This window comes from Oncorhynchus nerka, linkage group LG13 (assembly GCF_034236695.1).
Source record: "Oncorhynchus nerka isolate Pitt River linkage group LG13, Oner_Uvic_2.0, whole genome shotgun sequence".
NCBI lineage: Eukaryota > Metazoa > Chordata > Actinopteri > Salmoniformes > Salmonidae > Oncorhynchus > Oncorhynchus nerka.
In genome coordinates this window covers 83047954-83062634 of record NC_088408.1, presented here as the reverse complement: position 1 = coordinate 83062634, position 14681 = coordinate 83047954, and positions in this window count along the sequence as shown.

The window sequence follows — 14681 nt, the reverse complement described above, 5'->3', positions numbered from 1 at the left end:
CCGTTCTTATATTAAGTTGAATGAATTAGTCTTTCAATTTGAACCAAACAAACTATTTAAAAAGTTCAGTTTATATCTTATACCAATACTAGTGACTATAACTTTCTCTGCAAAACAATTAGTTTAATTACAACCAAAAACTCAGACATATATAATTATTTTGTACACCTCAGCTGGGAACCGAACCCTGGCCTCCCGCGTGGCAGGCGAGAATTCTACCACTGAACCACCAATGCTATGGAACTGAGATTCTCCGCAAATAGACCCAATTTACAGTTATCTGTATTTGTTACTCCGGCATCTGAACAACAGAAAATAGCACTAATTTAAACGCCCAAAGTTTTCCCTCAATTAGGATTCTCATTAATCTCGCTCCCTTCGTATCTGACCCTTCTTTCTTAAATACGTGATTTTTGTTCTTTTCTGCCTCTTTCTCTCTAGCTTCCTGCAACGTCTCTCTTAACCCACATTCCATTGTTTTCAGCTGGACCCCGGATGGCGGTCCCCCTCCTAAATGACCTTCTTGTGTCCATTTTAGCTTTAATCCCTCCCAAACTTTCTTCATGTGCTTCCATTGTTCCTTTCCCCCTGATCTATATTCTATTTTTTGTTCTAGGAACTCATTAAACCTCAGCTTTGGAGTATTGGGGGTCACCATTGTGAATTTGCTTTAATCGTAATTTAATTTAATTCAATCGGAATTTAATCGTAGTTTTAATCGTGGGAATCGAATACATCGTGGGAATTCTCTCCTTCTATCTGAATATAGTTAGCATATACTTCGCCCGACGTTGATTAATACCCACGATGTATTCGAAGAGACACTGCTGCTCGTGCTCTGTCTTATCTCTGAGCTTCTCCTTAGTATGTTTTAGTTCGAGAAAAAACGAATGGGTTGGTATAGCATTTGTGGAGCGCACAACCAAGGGATCTATTCGACTATTTAGTCTCAATATTTAAATATTATATTCAGATATTATTTCAATTATACATCAGTCATTTTGTTCCTGATTATACAATTAACACAGAAGTCATAGGTACATACAACATAGAAGTTTCGGATTTATCCAATAACCCTTATTATAATTCTATCTCTCTCTCTATGTAACCACCAACAATCTTAATGGAAACAATTACAACCACATTGCATTTTAATATAAACAGTTACAAATAGACAAAACAAGACAAAACATACAAATACAGGTTATATCTCTGACCCCTATCAGTCGACCCCTATCAGACCGGACTAAGCGGATTTACTGGATAAAATTCAACTCTAGAATCCAATTCTATCCCCTACTGACCCCTATCGAACTGACCCCTATCAGAATTAAAATACACGTTATCTCTCTGACCCCTGAAAGCCGACCCCAATCAGACCGAACTAAGTGGATTTACTGGATAGAATTCAATTTTATCCCCTACTGACCCCTATCAAGCTGACCCCTATCAGAATTAAAATACATGTCCGACCCCTATCGGAACTAAATTTATATATGTCCGACCCCTATCGGAACTATCCAGGCCTCAAAGTGATCTCTCATCAATTGAAAGCTATCAGACTGTGCTGACCGGGTCACGGGACAAAATTACAATTTATCCCCTCGGCGCCAGATTTAATGAATAGTAATTAACTATCCCCTTACTGATATCTCATCAATGATTTATATCACCCCGGCCGTCGCCGGTTTGTTACCACATATGTTCACTTCACTGTTCTTTCGACTCGTCAGCAAATTATAAATTTACACAAGAATTCATACTTACTCGGAAATACTGATCAAAATTTAGACAGACTATACGACAATATGCAAAGTTTGATTTAACAGGTTTTGCTTACCTTATTTATGGTGCACCATTAGATCAGTTTCCCGAGTTGAGCAGAATTGTTGTCCACCCCCCGAAAATCTTCACCCGTCCTTCTTGAATCGTCCTTTCACCCGCTCACCCCCTCTCTCACACCCAATCAGCTCACTTCGACTGGACCGTTAGTTAACTATCCTCTGCTTACCAAGTTCTGTTAGTAATTAGATATGTAGATGGGTGAGCCGGTCAAGGATCGATTCAGACAAAGTGGTAAATTGTATGACAAGCGACAGTTTATTCAGAGTGAAGATATCTGGTACAGCGTAATTACGGCTCTTCCGTTAGCTCGCATAGAACAGCAGGAAAAGAGGCCGTTAACAGTCAGCACACCCCTTATATGTGGAACAGAAAGTAGGTTGATTCTAGAAGATCGGATCTTTGGATTGGTTCAGGCTGGGTGTAGTCTGTAGTCTTCCGCCATTGGCTCAGTTGTCTGTCCGTCATCGTAGAATCCTCTTCGGGCACACAATGTTCGGCTAGAAGGGAGATTATGTGTGTGCGCTGGTTTGGCAGTTAGTGTGTAATGTGGGAGCTATCCTGTAGGGGACCCCACAGGCTTTACTGTGAGTTGTATCAATGTAATAGCAATAGGTTGGTCACCTGCATAAGAAATAGCATTTCTTTACACTAGCTAGCAACCTGGTAGATCGAATCCCATTATAGAATGATAGAAGCTCATCTGTAAATAACCTGCACACTGTATGTATATATGTGTGTGTAGTCAGCCAGGTAGAAAAATGGCAGAAAAAAGATGGGCATCAGAGCATTTTTCAGTACACCAAAACACAAAGTAAGAACCACAGTAGTCTTAATATCTCAAAGACTAGTTGTGTTCATAAGTTAATAAGAAAGAAATGAAATGCTAATGGGAATGTTTCATAATGATGTCATTAGGCAGAGCAGGCAACAGATGGCACACAGACAGCAGAGCTGTTCTCTCTTTTTCTCTCGGTTCTCTCTTTTTTAGACTTGTAAAATAGGGACATCATTGGACAATGCCATGGATACCCACACTCAGAACCCAAATGTTGGGATAATGCAATTGTATTGCCGTTGTGATTGTGTAGTTTTGGGTACCGGTAGTTAGGAGTATGGCAAACGCCTTATTTATTTTCTAGGAGACAGACTGCGAGTGAGTGAGGGTAGTGAAAGAGAAAGAGCAAGGGAGAGAGACTTCAGATGACAGTGTCACAGCCACGGCAGGACCAGGTGTCAACCTTGTTGCCAGCAGCACCAGTATAGGGGACAGTGGCACAGCATTGTCCAGTTACCTCAGTGATGGCACAAAACCATATCAGCCACACCCACAATTTATAGAACCGCAAACTCTTGCCAACAGTGTGTTGACGTTTCAAGAGAGATGGTTTTGCGATTTCCTCTGGCCACATCATAATCCATCAATAAAAGGAGTGTTGTGTTTTCACTGTAGCCAAGGGTTTTCAAGCCAGCCATCTTTTGGCCAAAGAGCGGATGCTGCCTTCATTAGTGCAGGATTTAGGAACTGGAGAAGAGCCATTGTAAAATTCACAGCACATCAAAACTTCCAAACCCACCACCACTTTGTAACTGTAACAGCACACCAGCTAAATCCAGTGCCCAGTTATCCAGCGCGTGGGGTAAACAGCAGGAAGACGCAAGGCATTGCTTGATGAAAATTATTAGTTCGGTGCGGCATGCAGCAAGACGGGGACAAGCCTTTAGAGGCCACACGGATGACGGTTGGAATTTATACCAGATTTTGAAACTTAGGGCAGAAGAGGATGATCCCATTTTACTGAAGTGGTTAACAGCGTACCACAATGTACACTGGCCCCAAAGCACAGAATTAAATTCTGAACATCATGGCCAATACAGTCATTCGAGGCATTGCAGCTGAGATTAGGTCTCTTCGAATTTGTACAATTTTCAGTAATTGTTGATGGTACTCAAGATGTCTGGTGCTAAACAGGAGATTGTCTGCCTGCGTTATGTTTACCATGACCGTGTCCCTCACAAGGAGTTTATTGGGCTATACAGGGTGTCGGAGACAACAGGCGAGGGCATTGCGAAATTGCAACTGATGTGTTGTTGAGGCTCAATTTGCCCATGTCTGGTTTACGTGGGCAGAGTTATGATGGTGCCTCAAACATGGCAGGAAAATAGACAGGTGCACAGGCAATTGTGAGGAGGCGGCAGCCATTAGCCCTCTATGTGCATTGTGGAGCACACTGTGTAAATCTGATTACACAGGCTGGCTGCTCAGCCTCCCCACTGATCCCCACTGATAGGTGTCCTCTATCAATCAAATGTATTCATAAAGCCGTTTTTACATCAGCCGATGTCACAGTCATGAAAGTTTAAGAGCATGTTTGAATCAATTGCCACGTCCAAAGATACACATCTGACCACCCTGAAACCCCTATGTCCAACAAGGTGGACTGTGCGGAATACTGCTATTAGAGCTGTGCTAGGGCAGTATGAGCGGGTACAAAGCAGCCTAGAGGAGATGGCAAAAACTGCATCCAAGACAGCTTCAACTGCCAGTGGCTTATTTGAGCACTTCAGCAAAGGCAAGACTGTTGGGCCTCACACTTGCCTCTGCTGTTCTTGGAGAGCTTGAATGCCTAAACATTTCACTGCAGAAGGAAACTCAGTCTGTCTCTGGTATGCAGGCTGCAGTCGACTGTGTGTGGTCACCTCTTAGGGGAAAGAGAAAAGGCGAAAGCTTCCTTGCACTGTATGAGAAAGCAACAAAATTGAATGACTCCATTGAATTCATTGAGACACACTCAAGACGATTTGCTGGCAAAGCAGTGGATGAATTTGGGCAGAATCTTTTTAAGTGTTGGATTGTGTGAAGGTTCAGTTTGGCGACCGTTTTGACCAGGACAGTCTAAACGTCCTGCAAAAGTTGGAAAGAGCTCTTCTCACGGGGGAGTTGGATGAGCCTCTATATCAGTACCCTGAGCTGAACATAGATTCTCTTTCAGTGCAGTTGCCTCTCTTTTGCAACAAATACCCCTGTAGCAGCAGTGGAGAGGCAGCAGAGGATCTCAGGAGGCTTCCAGTGGAGGTGCAGGGGTTGTTTGACCAAGTTGAGGTGCTGATCAGAATTTTGTTTGTAGTGCCAGTGTCTTCATGTGAGGCTGAGAGGAGTTTCAATGCACTCCGCAGGTTGGAGACTTGGCTATGGGCTAGCATGGGCCAAGAGAGACTGAACAGCGTAGTTGTCTGTAATGTACATAAAGACAGGATGGACAGTCTCAAGAGGGAAAATATCTGCAAGCAATTTGTTGGATCCATTGAAACCTGCAAACATATGTTTGCTTCTTTTGTTCATTAGTTCAGTAGTGGGTATAGCAGTGGATCTCAATCTTTTTTGGGTACAGGAACTCCTTCATATTTTGAGGCAAGGCAGGCAAGGTTTTGAGTGGTCTTCAGGGACCCCCGCCCCTTCTATATTATATGTAAAGTTACTGGAAACGTTCATAACATTTTTTATTTCACGGACCCCTTGCAATTACACAAGGGACCCGTAGGGGTCCACGGACCCTGATTGAGAACCCCTGGTGTATAGTAAGATAAACTTTTTCAGGACCCTGTCTTTCAAAGATAATTCAAAAAAATCCAATTAACTTCAGATCTTCATTGTGAAGGGTTTAAACACTGTTTCCCATGCTTGTTCAATGAACCATAAACAATTAATGAACATGCACCTGTGGTCTTTAAGACACTAACAGCTTACAGACGGTAGGCAATTAAGGTCACAGTTATGAAAATTTAGGACACTAAAGAGGCCTATCTACTGACTCTGAAAAACACAAAAAAAAGATATCCTGAGTCCCTACTCATCTGCGTGAGGACTACAAGTTTATCAGGATGAACTAGACCACGCTGATATATATATATATATATATATATATATATATATATATATATATGTAACAGTATAACTTTAGACTGTCCCCTCGCCCATACCCTGGCGCGAACCAGGGATCCTCTGCACACATCAACAACTGACACCCACGAAGCATCGTTACCCATCGCTCCACAAAAGCCGCGGCCCTTGCAGAGCAAGGGGAACTACTACTTCAAGGTCTCAGAGCAAGTGATGTCACCGATTGAAACGCTATTTAGCGCGCCCCACCGCTAACCGTTTCACATCCGTTACACTCACCCCCCTTTTGACCTCCTCCTTTTTCCGCAGCAACCAGTGATCCGGGTCAACAGCATCAATGTAACAGTATAACTTTAGACCGTCCCCTCGCCCATATCTGGGCGCGAACCAGGGACTCTCTGCACACATCAACAACTGACACCCACGAAGCATCGTTACCCATCGCTCCACAAAAGCCGCGGCCCTTGCAGAGCAAGGGGAACTACTACTTCAAGGTCTCAGAGCAAGTGACGTCACCGATTGAAACGCTACCACCTAAGCTAGCCGTTTCACATCCGTTACATATATATATATATATCTGAAGGGGTCCGTAGCCATGAAGTGCTTTGAAAGGTTGGTAATGGCTCACATAAACACCATTATCCCAGAAACCATAGACCCACTCCAATTTGCATACCACACAAACAGATCCACAGATGATGCAATCTCTATTGCACACCACACTGCCCTTTCCCACCTGGACAAAAGGAACACTTATGTGAGAATGCTATTCCTTGACTACAGCTCAGCATTCAACACCATAGTACCCTCAAAGCTCATCACTAAGCTAAGGATCCTGGGACTAAACACCTCTGCATCTAGATCCTGGACTTCCTGACGGGCCGCCCCCAGGTGGTGAGGGTAGGTAGCAACACATCTGCCACGCTGATCCTCAACACTAGAGCTCCACAGGGGTGCGTGCTCAGTCCCCTCCTGTCCTACCTGTTCACCCATGACTGCATGGCCAGGCACAACTCCAAAACCATCATTAAGTTTGCAGACGACACAACAGTGGTAGGCCTGATCACAGACAACGACGAGACAGCCTATAGGGAGGAGGTCAGAGACCTGGCCATGTGGTGCCAGAATAACAACCTATCCCTCAATTTAGCCAAGACTAAGGAGATGATTGTGGACTACAGGAAAAGGAGGACTGAGCACGCACCCATTCTCATCGACGGGGCTGTAGTGGAGCAGGTTGAGAGCTTCAAGTTCCTCAGTGTCTACATCAACAACAAACTAACATGATCCAAACACACCAAGACAGTCGTGAAGAGGGCACGACAAAGCCTATTCCCCCTCAGGAAACTAAAAAGATTTGGCATGGGTCCTGAGATCCTCAAAAGGTTCTACAGCTGCAACATCGAGAGCATGACTGGTTGCATCACTGCCTGGTATGGCAATTGCTCGGCCTCTGACCGCAAGGCACTACAGAGGGTAGTGCATACGACCCAGTACATCACTGGGGCTAAGCTGCCTGCCATCCAGGACCTCTACACCAGGCGGTTTCAGGGGAAGGCCCTAAAAATGGTCAAAGACCCCAGCCATAGACTGTTCTCTCTACTACCACATAGCAAGCGGTACCGGAGTGACAAGTCTTGGAGAAAAAGGCTTCTCAACAGTTTTTACCCCCAAGCCATAAGACTACTGAACAGGTAATCAAACCTGCAAATCTATTTGCATTGTGTTCCCCCCACAACCCTCTTTTTCCGCTGCTGCTACTCTCTGTTTATCATATATGCATAGTCACTTTACCTATACATTCATGTACATACTACCTCAATTGGGCCGACTAACCAGTGCTCCCGCACATTGGCTAACCGGGCTATCTGCATTGTGTCCCACCACCCGCCATCTCCTCTTTTACGCTACTGCTACGCTCTGTTTATCATATATGCATAGTCACTTTAACTATACATTCATTTACATACTACCTCAATTGGCCCGACCAACCAGTGCTCCCGCACATTGGCTAACCGGGCTATCTGCATTGTGTCCCACCACCCGCCATCTCCTCTTTTACGCTACTGCTACTCTCTGTTCATCATATATGCATAGTCACTTTAACCATATCTACATGTACATATTACCTCAATCAGCCTGACTAACCGGTATGTATGTGGCCTCGCTACTTTTATAGCCTCGCTACTGTATATAGCCTGTTTTTGTACTGTTTCTTTTCTTTACTTACCTATTGTTTACACATTTTTTGCACTATTGGTGGTTAGAGCCTGTAAGTAAGCATTTCACTGTAAGGTCTACATCTGTTGTATTCAGTGCACGTGACAAATAAACTTTGATTTGATTTGGCCCATTTGAGTGGTCTTATTTTGATGAATTGTATTTCTGAAGAACATAGGAAGATTGCAGTGAGCCTCAATAGAATCCGAACAACAGAAGTTTTGTGTTTTGAACTTTTGAGTAGATCAACCGTCAAAGGAGTCATCTCAGGGGTGACAACTGATGTTCAGGTTGAATACCTGAAGATAATTCCTGGTGTGGTTGGTGCACAGCGTCTGACCCGATGGGTGAATGGAGAAAAATAAATACAAGTCTGTCGGTCCTGTTGTTTTTTGATAAAGGGCAAATACCTATGCATGTGAAGCTTGGTTATATAAGATACGCTGTAAGAGCTTTCGCCCCCAAAGCATTGCAGTGTAAGAATTGTAAAGGATTTGGCCATGTTTCATGTGTGTGCAGACAGACCAAGTATATTGAAGAATGGTGTGTAGAAGGACGACGGTGTTGCAATTGTGATGAGAGATATGATCCCGAGTTCCTGGATTGCCCTGTAAAGGAGGTTGAGGTGGCAAAATTTAGAGCGTTCAATTGAATATCCTATGCGGAGGCAATTAAAATATTTGAGAAAACAAAATATGCTAGGGAAGATATGGTAGTGGACGCACCTTAGCCTGTAATAAATGTTTGCTGCCAGTCAAAAGATACCCTGCTTGTTAAAAAGGTGGATTATGTGGCGTTCATTGCCACAGTTATAAACTGTACGGCACAAGTCTCAAAGAAGTCTACGAAACTGGACAGTATTGTGACTGCGGCAGAAAGGTTTTTTTGGGTCTTAAAGATTTTGCAATGGGTACTGGCGCCACAAGAACCACCCTCCCAGATTCCCCTTAGTTTATATTTTATGTATTTTATTTATGGTAGTATTTGTATTCATTTTGTTGGTATTTTGTTGCATTTTGGGGAATCCTGTTTCCATTCCGCACAGTAGGTGGCAGGATGCCCCATTAACTTGTGCGATCGCCAATATACTGAAGAAGAAGAAAGGTCTGCTATTAAGCTTTTTCTTGTGCTTTTATTTTGAGATTTGCTATGTGCAATTATGTCAATGTGCAGTTCTAAGGAGCGTCTGTGCGAGCTGGTGAGAATACGAGAACATTTAAAACCCTTCCATACGGTTGTATTGGGGCAAGTATGCAAAAACAACAGCTGGAGGGAGATATCACGAAATTTGAACACCGATATTAATATCAAAGAAACATGTAGAAGGATTCCTGACCCAATATTAATATCAAAGAAACATGTAGAAGGATTCCTGACCCGATATTAATATCAAAGAAACATGTAGAAGGATTCCTGACCCGATATTAATATCAAAGAAACATGTAGAAGGATTCCTGACCCGATATTAATATCAAAGAAACATGGAGAAGTATTCCCGACCCGATATTAATATCAAAGAAACATAGAGAAGGATTCCGGACCCGATATTAATATCAAAGAAACATGGAGAAGGATTCCGGACCTGGTATTAATATCAAAGAAACATGTAGAAGGATTCCGGACCCGATATTAATATCAAAGAAACATGGAGAAGGATTCCAGACCCGATATTAATATCAAAGAAACATGGAGAAGGATTCCGGACCCGATATTAATATCAAAGAAACATGGAGAAGGATTCCGGACCCGATATTAATATCAAAGAAACATGGAGAAGGATTCCGGACCCGATATTAATATCAAAGAAACATGGAGAAGGATTCCGGACCCGATATTAATATCAAATAAACATAGAGAAGGATTCCGGACCCGATATTATTATCAAAGAAACATAGAGAAGGATTCCGGACCCGATATTAATATCAAAGAAACTTGGAGAAGGATTCCGGACCCGATATTAATATCAAAGTAACATGGAGAAGGATTCCGAACCCGATATTAATATCAAAGAAACATGGAGAAGGATTCCGGACCCGATATTAATATCAAAGAAACATGGAGAAGGATTCCGGACCCGATATTAATATCAAAGAAACATGGAGAAGGATTCCGGACCCGTTATTAATATCAAAGAAACACGGAGAAGGATTCCGGACCCGATATTAATATCAAAGAAACATGGAGAAGGATTTAGGACCCGATATTAATATCAAAGAAACATGGAGAAGGATTCCGGACCCGATATTAATATCAAAGAAACATGGAGAAGTATTCCCGACCCGATATTAATATCAAAGAAACATGGAGAAGGAATCCGGACCCGTTCGCAATCTGAAAAAGGTGAAGGAGACGAGGAGTGGGGCTGCCGCTCGTGTGTGTCCCGCCAATTGTCTGACAACTGGATTAGCTTCGTGTTCACGTGAAACACCGTCAGACATCAATATGCCAGATATGGTATATTCTCGTCATGATATCTTATGTTTAGCCGACCTAGTTAGAACATGAGGAATCAGCTCTTTTCTGTATGGAATAAATTGTTAGTGGGAAATATTCAGAGCCTGTGTTGTCAAATCATAATGAATAGCAGGGTTAGTTCAAACATCTGAAAACAGACAGTGTGATAATTAGATTGAGATGTTTATTAAATCAGTTATTTTGTGTAAACATTTTATCTCAAAGGAGCCCATGGAGATGTTTTAAGATTGTGTGCATTGTATTCTAATGTATTCATAATCTGCTTGTAGGTTTGGGAGGGGCTGGTGTTTTGGACAAAGCAGAGCCCTGAGGGCCTATCTACAGGTGGTTCATCGCCTCCTGATTCTTCACCTCCCGGCCCCTTTCCCCAATGCCCTTCTCACCAACACCCAACGTACTGTCCAGGCGCGCCCTTGCTCTCTGCCCTGCAACTCATCAACCTCCGCTCCATCTTCCTGACCCAGCTCCAATGGCCAACTGAGGAAGACAGCTGAGGATCCTTTGGACACTGACATTATGCAGCAGGTGGATGACTTAAAGAAACGGCAACAGGAGTTACAGAAACGGCAGCAGTGTCCAGCAATGGCCATCTTCGATGTCATGGTACCATGGATGGTATTTATTCCAGCTGATCAATGTCTCCCGTTTGTCAGGGACGTGATGATGTACTTTCACATCAATCAGTACAGTGTCCGCCCCATCCGCTCTCGAGTGATACAGAGCCCTCTGTCTCACTCCAAAAACGTGTGTTGTGTGCTTTTTTTCTTATTCACACGTAAGGGTGGTGGGTAATTTACAGGTTTTTTTGCATGATTTTTTATATTGACTGAGGAAATAATTATTGTTACTGGTGTTTACTTTGTTTTTTCTCTTATTTCCCCTTTCACCACACTTTTACCCTGTGTTTTACTTATCACTCTTTTCCTCTTGAGATAGTAAATAAATATCTAAAAGGTCTGCAAATGTATTTGCACTTGTGGCAGAAAATATTACTGTTTTGAATCAATCACTCAGTAAACTTGTACTACTTTGTAGATTAGGTTAATGTCTTGGGGGGGTCTGTCCTTATTGTCTACAGTTGGACACTCAATCTCACCCATGTACTATAGCAGCAAGGTCTCCACTGAAAGGCCACTACACATAACAAGGTCTAGCCTCCAAAGAATATGAAAAGCTAAAACAAGGATGAAGTGACTGTCATTATTGTAGTCTTTGTTGTGATTTGTAAAGTGTGAATAAGAAGAACAGGAAAACCATTTTGTGTAGCTCAACATGACAGACATCAACCAAAATAAGAGAATGTATGTAAACACGTTTTCCAATCCACACTCCCAACATTTACATGTTTTTTGGTCCAGGGAGCTGTCTTCACTCTCCTGGACACAGGTCCCCAGTGGTTATGGAGTGGTCAACAAACATGGGGTGGATGTACTGTGTTGATGACTGTGTTGTCAATGTCTAGTGTCTGTGGTGCAGGTAATTGTGGAGGGCCATGCAGGCCTTCACAATGGTCTCAGCTTTCTATAGGATCCTTGCGTCTTGTAGCAAGGATCCCAAAGCAGTTCTCTGAAATTCTTCTGGTTCTTGTGTGGCAGTAGCTGTAGATCTTAGTGTCATCAAGGCCAGAAGACCCTTTGAATAAAATAAGCATTTCCATTAGTATTGAACAGGAATATGAAGGCTATCGATGTACTGTAACAACTGTGTAGCATATGCTTTGGACATAGGCCCTTATTCTCTTACTAAGATGCTTGATCACTTTTATGCATATCATTACAATGTCTATATTGGTATAATTTTCAGAAATGTATATAGTCACATGTATTTAATGTTTATTACCTGGATATGGTTGCATCAGGTTTACCCTCAGAGGGAATGCCTCGCATCCCACAAAGACATAAGGGCTTGGTGTTTGGGTCCCCAGCCATCACTCTGGCATTGGTAGCAGCAGCTGGCCTGCAATGAGTGGGGAGCCAAAATTGCTAGACTGACATGTAACTAGCTAGCTACTAGTATTTGTAAACAGGCATGTTGTCTTTAGCTACAGTAAAAAAGAGTGCCTCGGCCCCTCTAGCTTGGTAAACTATTCTGGCTCCTCAAGCCCCTAGTGGATATACACTACACAAGGTGGACTTCCTCTCTGCGTGGAACGCAACGAAAAGAGTCCGCTGCCCCCAAAAATCCCACTCCACCCATGTGCACGCAAGTAGATCAAAATCAAATCAAATCAAATTTGATTTGTCACATACACATGGTTAGCAGATGTTAATGCGAGTGTAGCGAAATGCTTGTGCTTCTAGTTCCGGCAATGCAGTGATAACCAACAAGTAATCTAACTAACAATTCCAAAACTACTGTCTTATACACAGTGTAAGGGGATAAAGAATATGTACATAAGGATATATGAATGAGTGATGGTACAGAGCAGCATACAGTAGATGGTATCGAGTACAGTATATACATATGAGATGAGTATGTAGACAAAGTAAACAAAGTGGCATAGTTAAAGTGGCTAGTGATACATGTATTACATAAGGATGCAGTCGATGATGTAGAGTACAGGATATACGTATGCATATGAGATGAATAATGTAGGGTAAGTAACATTATATAAGGTAGCATTGTTTAAAGTGGCTAGTGATATATTTACATCATTTCCCATCAATTCCCATTATTAAAGTGGCTGGAGTTGGGTCAGTGTCAATGACAGTGTGTTGGCAACAGCCACTCAATGTTAGTGGTGGCTGTTTAACAGTCTGATGGCCTTGAGATAGAAGCTGTTTTTCAGTCTCTCGGTCCCAGCTTTGATGCACCTGTACTGACCTCGCCTTCTGGATGATAGCGGGGTGTACAGGCAGTGGTTCGGGTGGTTGATGTCCTTGATGATCTTTATGGCCTTCCTGTAACATCGGGTGGTGTAGGTGTCCTGGAGGGCAGGTAGTTTGCCCCGGTGATGCGTTGTGCAGACCTCACTACCCTCTGGAGAGCCTTACGGTTGAGGGCGGAGCAGTTGCCGTACCAGGCGGTGATACAGCCCGCCAGGATGCTCTCGATTGTGCATCTGTAGAAGTTTGTGAGTGCTTTTGGTGACAAGCCGAATTTCTTCAGCCTCCTGAGGTTGAAGAGGCGCTGCTGCGCCTTCTTCACGACGCTGTCAGTGTGAGTGGACCAATTCAGTTTGTCTGTGATGTGTATGCCGAGGAACTTAAAACTTGCTACCCTCTCCACTACTGTTCCATCGATGTGGATAGGGGTGTTCCCTCTGCTGTTTCCTGAAGTCCACAATCATCTCCTTAGTTTTGTTGACGTTGAGTGTGAGGTTATTTTCCTGACACCACACTCCGAGGGCCCTCACCTCCTCCCTGTAGGCCGTCTCGTCGTTGTTGGTAATCAAGCCTACCACTGTTGTGTCGTCCGCAAACTTGATGATTGAGTTGGAGCGTGCGTGGCCACGCAGTCGTGGGTGAACAGGGAGTACAGGAGAGGGCTCAGAACGCACCCTTGTGGGGCCCCGTGTTGAGGATCAGCGGGGAGGAGATGTTGTTGCCTACCCTCACCACCTGGGGGCGGCCCGTCAGGAAGTCCAGTACCCAGTTGCACAGGGCGGGTCGAGACCCAGGGTCTCGAGCTTGATGACGAGCTTGGAGGGTACTATGGTGTTGAATGCCGAGCTGTAGTCGATGAACAGCATTCTCACATAGGTATTCCTCTTGTCCAGATGGGTTAGGGCAGTGTGCAGTGTGGTTGAGATTGCATCGTCTGTGGACCTATTTGGGCGGTAAGCAAATTGGAGTGGGTCTAGGGTGTCAGGTAGGGTGGAGGTGATATGGTCCTTGACTAGTCTCTCAAAGCACTTCATGATGACGGAAGTGAGTGCTACGGGGCGGTAGTCGTTTAGCTCAGTTACCTTAGCTTTCTTGGGAACAGGAACAGAGTGGAGCTTCGAGCGGCCTTATATATATGCGGATTGAGACCCAGCCCATGCAAAAAAACATCGCTAGTTTACACTAACAGATTTTGATGAGGATTATTGTATTATGTTACTTATATTGACGCACAGGTGCGTCAACAGACTCTTAAGGATTTAAACTGGTACTGGTTACCTTCAGACGAGTCCATGGAGTGGTCATATTAGTTTGTAGGCCAAACCGTTCGTAAGCTACATAGCTAATTTTCTAATTGTACTTGTAGGCGTAGACCTATCAAGACATCAGTTCAAGAAAAGTTATTTTGAATTTCCCGT